At 33.9% G+C, this 12,518-nt stretch overlaps 1 protein-coding gene across 2 annotated transcripts in view; it reads left to right on the forward strand.

The window, feature by feature from the left end:
- Positions 1 to 2,527: 2,527 nt before the first annotated feature.
- The window catches only part of gli2a (GLI family zinc finger 2a), a 154,565-nt gene continuing 144,574 nt past the window's right edge, over positions 2,528 to 12,518 (forward strand). Inside the window, exon 1 of one of the 2 annotated variants that reach the window (XM_056465650.1) lies at positions 2,528 to 2,939. The gene's annotated coding sequence lies outside the window, so the exon portion shown is untranslated. The remainder of the gene's footprint in view (positions 2,940 to 12,518) is intronic. The other variant, XM_056465651.1, reaches the window with a different exon arrangement.

Consider the following 12,518-nt stretch of genomic DNA (forward strand, 5'->3'; position numbering starts at 1 on the left):
GCCTCTGGTTCACTGAAAGTCACTGGTTCGAGTTTGCATGTTCTCCCTGCGTTCGCGTGGGTTTCCTCTGGGCGCTCTGGTTTCCCCCACAGTCCAAAGACATGCGGTACAGGTGAATTGGGTAAGCTAAATTGTCCATAGTGTATGAGTGTGAATGAGTGTGTATGGATGTTACCCAGAGATGGGTTGCAGCTGGAAGGGAATCCACTGCGTAAAACATGTGCTGGATAAGTTGCCGGTTCATTCCGCTGTGGCGACCCCGGAATAATAAAGGGAATAAGCTGAAAAGAAAATAAATGAATGAATGAATTATATAATATAATTATTACTATAATTACTTACATTTAAAATACTTTAATTGTATTAATAATTATACATTTTTGTACATTTTATAATGAATATCTTACAATAAAAAACATAAACAATCCCATTTATAACACTTTAAAATACATATTGCTCTGATTAGCTTGCTGATGATGTCTTCTGCAATGTCCGCTATCCATCAAATGACATTTAATTTAAAAAATTTATTTCAGTTTGCTTTTTGTAGATCAACAGTTAAAAAACAAAAGTTATGTTGAATTAGAAATGGCAATCTCTGTTAAAGGCACTGCCCCCAAAATTCCCCATTATTCTCCCACTCTTCTCAGAGGGGATGGAGGACCAAATCAAAGGTTACTGTGCGTCAACTTTGACCCGCGAGCCCTAGTTTGGGCATCTCTGGTGTAGAAAGTGTGTTTGTTAACTTAAAACAAGAAGAAACTATATATGCACACATGCACGCACACATATAGATTTTTGTGCAATATTTGCATTTATGACTGTTTTAACTGTACAAATAAATACAAATATTTATATAATTTATCAAATATTGATATTTACAGCATGATGGCTCAGTGGTTAGCACTGTCATCTCACAACAAGAAGGTCGCTGGTTCCTGTGTGGAGTTTACATGTTCTCCGCATGTTCGTGTGGGTTTCTTCCGGGTGCTCCGGTTTGCCCCATAGTCCAAAGACATGTGCTATGGGTGGATTGAATAAACTAAATTGGCCGTAGTGTATAAGTCTGAATGCAAGAGTGTATATGTGTTTCCCAGTGCTAAGTTGCAGCTGGAAGGGCATGGATAAGTTGGCGGTTCATTCCGCTGTGGTGACCCCTGATGAACAAAGGGACTAAGCTGAAGGAAAATGAATGATTGAATGAATAAATGAATGAATGAATGAATATATAGATACATGAAATCAGAACAGCTTGTAATTCATAGGTCTACGGATATATGGCTGTTTGAAAAGTACAGAGTCAGAATTATCTTTAATTAGCTGCTAGTAGATAGACCCATTAATTGATTGATTCATTCATTCCACATGAAATAATCCCCCAAAATTCAATGCACTTATAAAAATATAGTTTTTACCTGGCATTCACGGTTCCAGGTAGATCCTTTGACACCCATAAAAAATCCATTGTATAAAAAGTTTTTTAAGAGTGGAAAATGTTTCTATTTTTTTTTTTTTAGAACTTTCTTATGAATGGTCCTTGCCCCACTTCTCCACTAGGTGTCGTTGTATTTTGTTTATCGTTTGAAAAAAAAAACATATTTGCTGAAAAAAAGATAAAAAAAACATTTAAACCAGACTGATGGTTTTATTGGTTGGAAACCAGTTGACCTCTCAGCTAAACCACGTGACCATTATACCAGCATGGGCAGGGAGACCGTCTTGAATCAGCTGGCAGCAAAATCCAGCAAATAATTTTAGGCTAGTTTAAACTCTTATACTGTTTTTAATCTCTTACCATTGACAGTGTGGGAGTTTAAAAAGTTATATTGTTTATCATCTTTAACATTGGCAGTGTGGTAGTTTAAAATGTTATATTGTTTATCATCTCTAACATTGGCAGTGTGGTAGTTTAAACTGTCATATTGTTTATCATCTCTATTGAGAGTACGGTAGTTTAAACTTTTATACAGTTTTTCATCTGTATTATTGGCAGTGTGGTTAGATTTTCTAATTTGCAATGCTGGACTGCATAACTTTTTGCAAGTTTTTAGTTTGTCTAATTGATTAATCTTATAATTCAAATAAACTGCAGTAAGCTAACACACACATTTACTGAAATAACTTCAAAATTATTAAAAATATATATTTATTTAATTTAAACAATAAATTTTTTTTAAATAAATAAATAAGTTTTTATAAAATAAATCACAACTTTTCCTGCACTTTTCGACAACGTATTGTTTGTTTAGGGAAATCTCTCTAAGAGTAACAGCCTTCAATTAAAAAAAAAAACGTCTTAACTTAAAAGGGTGTGGAAACTATGAAGAAAAATGTTTTAAAATTGAAATAACCCCTTTTTCCAGTTTATCAGATATAGCTCTCAGATTTATTGACAACCACATAAAACGTACTTAAGCAACGGTTTAGCAATTCTCCAGTGAAACTTGAAAACAAACTTCTTACGCCTCGACTACCTTTGGTTTGATGTAACCCGGCCCATCTGGTGAAGAGTGGCCCAAAACTCAAAGAACTGGGGGGAGAAGTGGAGACAGAGGAGGGCAGATCGGATTGAAAACAAATCACGCCAACAGATCTCCCACCGCACATCACAACTGACGACTCCACAAACTTGCTTGGGGTGAATTTCTGCAGTGTTGACGGCTAAATTACTTTTTAATGTGAGTAACTACAGTCTTTTGAAGTATCGTGTGTGATGGATCGTCAAAGTTTGCGAGATGCAACTGTAGCGCTTCGTCGTCCGCGAGTGATGTAGTTTTTCATGAACGCCTTTGCTTTTGTGATTCCGAATAAATCGCTGATGGAGTTTCGTGACAGAGTCCAAGCCACTTTCTGCAGTTTTGTTTTGAGCATAATTTCGTTGTTTTTCGGATGCACGCTGGACAACTGAGCAACTGACGAACTTTACATCATCCAAGAAGGTAAATGCTCTGCGTTTCTTTTGTTCTTATATACATTTAAGTTTACTGTCCACTGTGTGCACGAGCCTTTATTGGAGGACAGTATTAACTATTCATTTATATTGTTCAGTTGTTTAATTTGCCGCGATATTAAGGTTAGCGCGTTGGTATAGGAATGTGACATAAAGTTCATGCTCACGAGAAGTTGTTGTTATACATTACTTTTCATCGCTTGGTGGTATATATTTTGTCATTTTTGACAATTTCAAACTTTTCTGAAGTGTCCCAGGTAGGGATGTGAATCGTAAAGATTCTGGCGAGTTTGTTTCTGATTCGAATTCCGCTTAGCGATTCCTGTTCATTTAGTGCTCTGCTAAAGATTCGTTTAGTATTTTACTGAAGAAATTGCTGAAAAGTTGTATATCCTGTTCTTAGCAGTATTCTGCCAAATGATGATCGTTTTAGTCTACAACATATATAAAATAAGACTATTAAAGGAATGTTTATAGACTTATCTGTTGTTCAGATTTTACCGCTACTTAGCTAACTAAAGTTTGCTCCAACAAAACGCAATGTGTTTATTTAACTTGGCATACGAGCATTCACGAAGTAACTACTGTTAAGTTTTCTAAACATAACTTATTAACAGTTTATATTCTAGACTTGAAAAGAAGAAAAAGCCTGTAGATCAAAAAGTGAATCAGATTCTTTCAGTAAACGACTCATTCATATCAAAACTTAAGGATCGTGTTGTATGTTTTTGAATCATTTAAAAGAACCGACTCAGAAGAGTCATTCCATCAGCTATCGGTCCATGCTTTTCGCGCTGTTTCTTAGTAATTCTCCCAAAAGAACCGGTTCACAAGAATCGTTGGCTATGTGGAAAAGTATTACACATGGTTGCAGAACGCTGACAAAACCGTGTTGTTAACCTGCTTCATGAAACTAATTTAGTTATTGTACAGAAAAAAATATTTTGAATTAAAAACAATCTGGTTACCTTAAAAGATTGTGTATATGTAAGTGTAAAAGGGCACTGTTTGTTCAACTAAGCTGAAAAGTTCTGAGGTATTTTTTTAATAAGCATGTCTTTAATTTTACTAAAAGCAGTTTAACTAATTAGAGACGGTGTTATATGGGCTTTTCTTTGGTTTTCTGTTTAAACAAAAGCTCAAACAACTAGTTGTCACTAAGTCTCTATATAAAATTTTATAGTAAATCTGAAGTATTATGTAAATTTAATTTTGTGTGTTTAAAGGATTGGCTTAAAAAAGTGCGGCAAGAGTGTGCCTTGTTTTCCTGGAAAACAGAAAAGTGTGTGCATGTGTTAAATTTAATGTGATGCCCAGTTGAGAGCATTAGCATAAGAATAAAAGGTCTTAGTGAATTTCCCATTGTGTAGAATGAGAAGCGCCAGCAGTCAGAGGCAGAGCGAGTGAAAGGATTCAAAAAGAAGAAAAAAATGATGGCCTATTCAGATTATTCAGCCTGGTTTGGGCTACGGTCATCAGCTTCTGAAACATGGGTCGACCGTGTCACTTTCATCTTCCTTTCCTGCTGCTTTGCACATTTTCACACATTTCCCTCTTGTCCTGCTGCCTAAATCATGGCCGTTCAGCCTTGGAATTCCGCGGGAGATTTTAACAAACACTCATAAAGGGGGACCTTGAATGACATTGCAAATGCACCAGACAAGGACGAGACAAGACAATGCAATTACTTTTTAAAATGCGTTAGCTATATTAAAAATGCAGTATATTTTACTTTTTAAATGATTATAATGTTTTTGTAGTTATTGTGTATCTTCAGCAGTTTTTTGTAGAATCTTACATCCCAAAGTAAACATTTTTTACTTATTTAATGCTTCACACATCCACTCTAGAAAGATTCATTCTTTATTTGTGAGTGTTTTTTTTCCTCTTCAAATGTTATGAGCAATAAAACCTAGTTGCAGCAGGTAGCTTTAACACCCTCACACATGCAATTGTCATGGTGAGCGTCCATTGTTTTGTCTTCAGTTGTGTTCTGTTGTTCTTGTTGCATCTCATCAGTTTCTTTTACAGCTGAAACAACACCCCGCCTCAGTGATTTTTATAGTGCAAAACAGTGGTTAGAAAAATCAGGCTGCATGCATTATGCCCATACTTATTTGATGATGAAATTCCCATCATGTACAGTGCTCAGCACATGTAAGTACACCCCTCACAAATTCATACTTTTCATAGGAAACTATACAATATTATATTTGTGCTTATACATTAGATTAGTCAGAACTGAAGCCAAATCTGGAGCTTATCTAACAAAATAACTTAAGTTAACGGTTCAAAAACTAGTACACCCAAATTTGTATGTTCTAGAAAAATATTAAATACAAATTAAAAAAGAGGAAAAATCAAGAGAAGAAAAAACATTGAAAAATTCAGTTTTGTAGGTTGTAATTTATTTTTGGAAACTTTAGCTTGAATTTAATTGTATTATCTTTCTATTACTGAATATGTTTGATGACTAAAATATTATTTTAATAAATATATCTGTTTAATAAATCAGTTTTGTTTAAATGCACAAAAATGCATTGCCTATATTCACTAAGAAATGGATACAAATATTCATTTTAAAAATGGGGTGTACTCAATCATGCTGAGCACAGTACAATACAAATACCACAATGCTGTGCTTAAGATAAATGGTTTTAAGTAGTTTCAGATTTGAGTTCTTTTACTTGTGGCCATAACAGAACATTTGGAAGTTTTGGTGATAAATAATTTGGTTTCAAAATAATTACTGAAAATAATGTAAGGCTGAATGATTTATGAAAAATATGACGTTGCAATATTTTGTTTTACTGCAATATATATTGTGATATGAATACAATTTTACCAGATGACTTGAATATCTTTATTTGGAAAGAATTCACTTCTTTACACTGATTTGGGATTATTCTGGATGTGAACCATGTATAAATATAATAAAAATAAATAAAAGTATAGATAAGAGCAACAAAAAAAAGGTAAAGCTACAATGCTTTGTTTATTTGGGAGAGTCAAACAGCATTCAGGAACAAATATTTAATAACCATATGTAAGATAACACTCTATAGTCCTTATTGTATAGAGGTAAATAAGATAAATCTTTATTAAAGTTACAATTGGTACAATTTCTTGTGCCTGAATGCAGTCACAGACCTTATGAACACATGCAGATGATAAACTTTCACTCTATTATGGTTAAAATGCAGAAATATCTTGTTTTTGGAAATTTAACTCTTGCTCAAATATAATACCAATATATAAAGTCAACATTGCAGGTCCTGCAATTAGGCATGGGAAGATAACCGCTTTCAAGGTATACCGCGGTTTGAAAAAGGCAGGGTTTTAAAACCGTCTGCAATTTTCTGCAATACCGTTCCTAAGGTACGTTTTTTTAATGTACTTTTTTTAGGACAACAGTATCTTCAGCAGAAAATATATCCAAAGATGCCGTTTTAAATTGTCAAAAAAATCTGCTTTTGAAATAAATTAAGACAGCAGGAGTCAATAAATAATTTAGCCTGAAATGACTGTTTCAAAATATATATATATAAATTATATGTTTCTTAAAATAAAATATATTGTGTTTAAAAGGGAAAAATGTTTTAGTTTTTTACCCAGACATTTAAAAAGAATAGAGCAGTAATCACGAGACCGTGACATTTTATCCAAGATTATTATAACATCAGAATCTTATACCGGCCCATGCCTACCTGCTATGTGACTATTGCAGATACCCACATTGCGAGACCGATGCTAAAACGATATATTGTGCAGCCCTATATAGAACCTTAATGGAGTTCTAAATAACCGTTTTATTGATGCATTAACTGAAACAGTACAGATTAAAGATTGGAATTTAAGATTCATCATCAGGGTGTCTGCAGGGTCTTAAAAAATCTTAAAATATCTTAAATTTCAAAGACTAAATTTTAGGCCTTAAAAAGTTTTAAATCCACTAAAATATTGTGTTGTAGGTCTTAAATGATTTTGAACAGGTCCTTATTTTATCCTTTGCCCATGTAAAACTATACCCAGTTGGGCCAACACCCGTCCAATCACTAACAATATATTTCAATAAAGGTTTTAAGAGACGTTTATTTATTAACTCTAATTAATTAATATTGTTTATATTAATATTGTTTATTAATATTGTTTAATTATTTTCTTTACAATAACATGTGTTTTTAAGGTTTTAACTTAAAGGTTTTAAATCTTTAGCATTTAGCCTTGTGTAAGTCTGAAATTTCATTCATTATGGTCTTAAAAGGGTCTTAAAAAGTTTTAAATTTGACTTGATAAAGCCTGTAGAAACCCTGATCATACATTTTTAAAGTTTCAGATTAAGTTTTGTGCATAAAGCAGCGCTGTCTTTTATTGGGACACATGCAAACTTTTTGGTACGCATTACACCAACAGTGACAATTTCTTTTCTTATTTTTTAATCTATAAACGCTTACAGATTAAAAAAAAGCAAAATGGTGGGAATAAAGCACCCTGAACTCTAACACAAAGAAATTAAAATTAACATAATGTTCTTGTGGATGATCTGGTTCTAAACAGAACTTTCACTTTGTGTAAAGAAGCTTTAAAGAACCCTTTTTTTCAGAGTGTAGCTTGGTGAACGTTAAGTGTCGGGCAAGACCTTAAATCTCTTTATCACCGAGCAAAAGCTGTGAGGAGTGCCTGAAGTACACTTGTGCCTCAAAGTGAATTGATGAGCCTTTAATGGCCATTAAAAGTGCTGAGAAGGACAGCTGTGTTTCAAGTTTGTGTGCCGTATTCCTAGTGTCGCTCTGAATTGGAGATGAGGGCAACTTGGTGAGAAAACAGAGAGATGTGAGAAGTGGTAGCTGCTTACATTCTTTCACCCTCTCAAAGGCTGTTCTTTGAAACCCATCTCCTTGGCTTTGGCCCGTAGGACACGGGACAATCCCTGCATTTTAGTAGCTAGTGTAGGACACCCCTCCAGACATCCGCCTCATTCACTCACAAGTGTCTGGGGTTAATTAGGATCACATCACATCCGGTTTATGAGTGTGGATGGGGTTCTTCACAGTTTTTTCCTTCTATCATGCAACTATCAAGGCATTGTTAAAGAATCACATCAACACTCTATATACACATAAAACGACTCTTATAAGCCATTAAATAGCATATGGTAAATCAGCGAAAGACCAGAATTTGATTGATTGACCTCATTAGTCACTGGCAACTGTTGCCAAGCCTAAAGGAAATAAGGCCCATTACGAAAACTGAAATGAAATGGCAAGGTTTCATTTTGAGGGACTAGTTGATCTTTTACATATGCTGAAGACTCAACATATGTGTTATTTTTAATAATGCAGCAACGCATTTTATATGAATTCCAGATCCCAATGGATTTGGTGGAGAGAAAAAAAAAGCATGTTGGCGTGTGCGGGTAAAGAAAGTTCACAGGCTGAAATGCTGCTCACCTTCCTTAGAGGCCTTTTAAGCTGTAAGCATTCTGCTTTGTTCGCTTTCACTTTTTTTCCTCTTGTACCCTTTCATTTCCTTTGTGCTGTGGGCTGGCGGGCCGCAGTTTAAAGACAGCTGGAAAATGAACAGTTGAAACGTACACTGTTTACATTAAGTTATATTTGACTTGCCATAGCTGTGACTTTGTACACAGTGAATGGCTAATGTTTCCCAAACCGCACGTCCACCTGTGATTCATGCTAACCTCCAGACATGGTGTGCGGAGGACGGCCCTAAATTTATTTTATTAGCTGACCATGAATAAATATCCCACTTGACCAAAATTGCAAGTCTGTATTTGAATTTTAGATGAGGTGTAGTGACAGCTGAGTCTGTCGGAATATCCATAGAACATAAAAAACAAGCTGCGGTGCTGGAATTATATGTAGATAACTGTCAGAACGAGTTTGGTGGTTCTCAAAATGCACAGGAGTTTCCGCAGGCAGTGCATGGGAATCAAAATAGTACTTTTTACTTTACTTTGGGTTGTTCAGACATTTTTTTTCTGTGCTTTATTTGTCATTTATGATTACAGTTCATGTGCTTCATTTAGATTTTTGCACTAGAAGGATTAATTCAATTCAGGTTTATTTGTATAGCACTTTTCACAAAATTTTTCTTCCAAAATAGCTTTACAAAAGGTTGCAAAACAGTCAAAATCTTATGGTAATTAGTTATTAGTAACTTTATTAGTTACTTATAACTACTAACTAATAAACTAGTAACTAATAGCTTCATTCATAAAATTTCCTTCGGCTTTGCCTATTATTTGTCAACTTATCCAGCACATGTTTAACGCAGTGAATGCCCTTTCAGCATTAACCTATACTGGGAAACACCCATACACTCTTAAACTTACACACTATGGCCAATTTAGTTATCCAATTCACCTATAGCACATGTCCAGGAAAACGGAGCACCCAGAGAAACCCACGTGAACATAGGGAGAATATGCAAACTCCAAACAGAAATGCCAACAGGTCCAGCCAGGACTCGAATCAGCGACCTTCTTGCTGTGAGGAGACAGTGGTAACCACTGAGCCACCATGCAGCCTAATTAATAGCTTTTTGGAGTTCAAGTTATTATATATAAGCATAGTTAACCTGCAGTTATAGTATATACAGTTAAAGTCAGAATTATTGCCCCCCTGAATTATTGCCACCCTGTTTATTTTTTTTACCCCATTTTCTGTTTAACGGAGAGATTTTTTTTAACACATTTCTAATCATAATAGTTTTAAAAAATCATCTCTAATAACTGATTTATTTTATCTTTGCCATGATGACAGTAAATAATATTTGACTAGATATTTTTCAAGACACTTCTATACAGCTTAAAGTGACATTTAAAGGCTTAACTAGGTTAATTTGGTTAACTAGGCAGGTTATGGTAACTAGGCAAGTTATTGTATAACGATGGTTTGTTCAGTAAACTATTGAAAAAAATTGCTTAAAGGGGCTAATAATTTTGTTCTCAAAATGGTGTTTAAAAATTTTAAAACTGCTTTTATTCTAGCTTAAATAATACAAATAAGTCTTTCACTAGAAGAAAAAATATTATCAGACATACTGTGAAAATTTCCTTGCTCTGATAAACATCATTTGAAAAATATAAAAACAAAATAATAATTCAAAGGGGGGCTAAAAATTCTGACTTCAACTGTAGGTGATTATACAGTTGTTGCACAGGACCAGTGTAATTCAATGTGTTTGCAATCCAAAACAAACTTCCCAAGTATTAAAGTTTGGTACATGCAGTTGATAAGCTTTTTGTAGTAATCCATTCTCCTGGTTTACATGCAAAAATAACCATATTTACAAATCTTTCCTTACTAGTTATTAGTTTTCCATTTGTTTTATCAGTGGTGTTAAGTATATCATAAACTGAAGAAGAGTATTGGAACGTTGATTGTAGCATTCTACTTCAGCTGCATGAGATGGGAACACATTTTTATAATTCTTGGGCTCAAGAAAGCCTCAGAGTTTGCCTCCTCCCTTACTGTAAAGCATTTGCTCCATCTGGATGCTCTTAAATCTGCAGTAAGGACATGTTCCTATCACATATCACACATGCACTTCAGTAAACTGACAGAAACCAGGTTAATGCGTTTACAGGCTGGGTGAAACCAGGAAATATAGTTGTGACGAATTGTTTATGCTTAATCTGTTTATGACTTTACTCAAGTAAAGGAAACTTGGTGAATGTTTACTTGACCATGTGCATTGTCCACTCGTTAAATAGAGAGTTCTCCCAAAACTGAAAAAAATCTTTCATCATTTATTCACCCTTCAATTTTTCTAGTATAAAAAAAGATCTTTTGAAGTAAACTGGAAACCTGTATCCATTGACCACTGTAGCATTGGTTTTTCCTAAACTGTGGATGTGAATGGTTACTGGTTTACAGCTTTTTTCAATGCATCTTATATTGTGTTCAAAAGAATAAATAAATTCATAAAGGTTTGGAAGGAACCACTTAAGGGGAAGTAAATAGTAAGTAAATGTTCATTTTTTTGGGTGAACTTTCTCTTGTTTGTAAAAAAAATATGATCAATTATTCCTGACAAAATATGTTTTAGGTCATTGCAACTTATTAAACTAAGTTAATCATGTTCTAACTTAATTTTATAAGTTATGCAACTTTCATTTAAATTAAATAGATTTTTCATGAAGAATGGGCTGTTCAACACAAATTTTAACTAAAATACTTGTTTACATTAATTTGTACTGTGTCATTTCGACAATGGGGTTGTCTATGTGGGAAAACTTCAAAAACCAATCAATGTAGATGCTGAGCTGATAGAATGGTCATCAGACAACATGCTAAGATGTACATTTTGCATTATCTTAGTACTATTTTATAAGCATTAGTAAGCAAAGTGTGTTTTTGCAGTGTTTGGGTTTTAGTGTCGAGTTCTCAAAAAACTGAAAATTCTGTCATCATTTATTCACCCTTTAATTGTTCCAGTAGAAAAAAAGATATTTTGAAGTCTGTAGTGTTTGTTCTTCCTAAACTGTGGATGTGAATGGTTACCGGTTTACAGCTTTTTTCAATATGTCTTATTTAGAATAAATAAATTCATAAAGGTTTGGAAGGAACGACTTGAGGGGGAGTATGTGAACTTTCTCTTTTTTGGGTGAAATTTTTCAAGCAAAATCAGGTTGAAATAGGCGTGAAATGATAACCGTTTTCAAGATTTACTGCAGTTTGGAAAAGTCAAGGTCTTGAAACCGCAACAATGTTCTGTTATATCGTTCCCAAGGTATATGTAAGCTTTTTTTTTTAAACATTTTTATTGTTCAGTTTTTTTAGGTTAACCGTATCTCCAGCAGAACCTGATAGATCTCCAAAGATGCTGTTTTAAATTGTAAAAAAAATCAGTGTTTTTGACAGCAGAAGTCAATGATTTATTTGAATTATTTAGCCTGCCATGTTTACTGCTCCAAAATATTTAAAATGTTTCTTAAAATGAAATAAATTGTGTTCAAAGGGGAAAAAAGTTTTTGTTTTGTACTCAGACATTTAAAAAGAATAAATTTTAGAGCAGTAATTACAATACCGTCATACAGTGAAATTGTGATTTTTTATCCAAGGTTATCAAACTGTCAGAATCTTATACCTGCATTAAAATTAAATAGATTTTTCATGTAGAAGGGGCTGTTCAACACGGATTTCAACTAAACAGCTTGTTTAGATTGATTTATGCTGCGTCATTTTGACAATGTTTTTGTCTATATGGGAAAATTAAAAAAAAAACAATCAATGTAGATGCTGAGCTGATAGAATGATCATCAGACAACATGCTAAAATGGACATTTTGCATTATCTTAGTACTATTTTATAAGCATTAGTAAGCAAAATGTGTTTGTGCAGTGTTTGGGTTTTAGTGTTGCACTAACATATTAAGACACTAAAAATTCTGAGACATGTCCAAGTTATTTATTACTGAAATGATCTCACCAGCTGGCACATTACATTTGCTTTTTTTCCCAAATAGTCCTTAAAACTACTAAAGAAATCACTGATGAAGCTGTTAGGGAACTGGAATTGTTAAGAAGAATCAGCACCGCAACAGA

The sequence above is a fragment of the Danio aesculapii genome, chromosome 9 (assembly GCF_903798145.1).
Source record: "Danio aesculapii chromosome 9, fDanAes4.1, whole genome shotgun sequence".
NCBI lineage: Eukaryota > Metazoa > Chordata > Actinopteri > Cypriniformes > Danionidae > Danio > Danio aesculapii.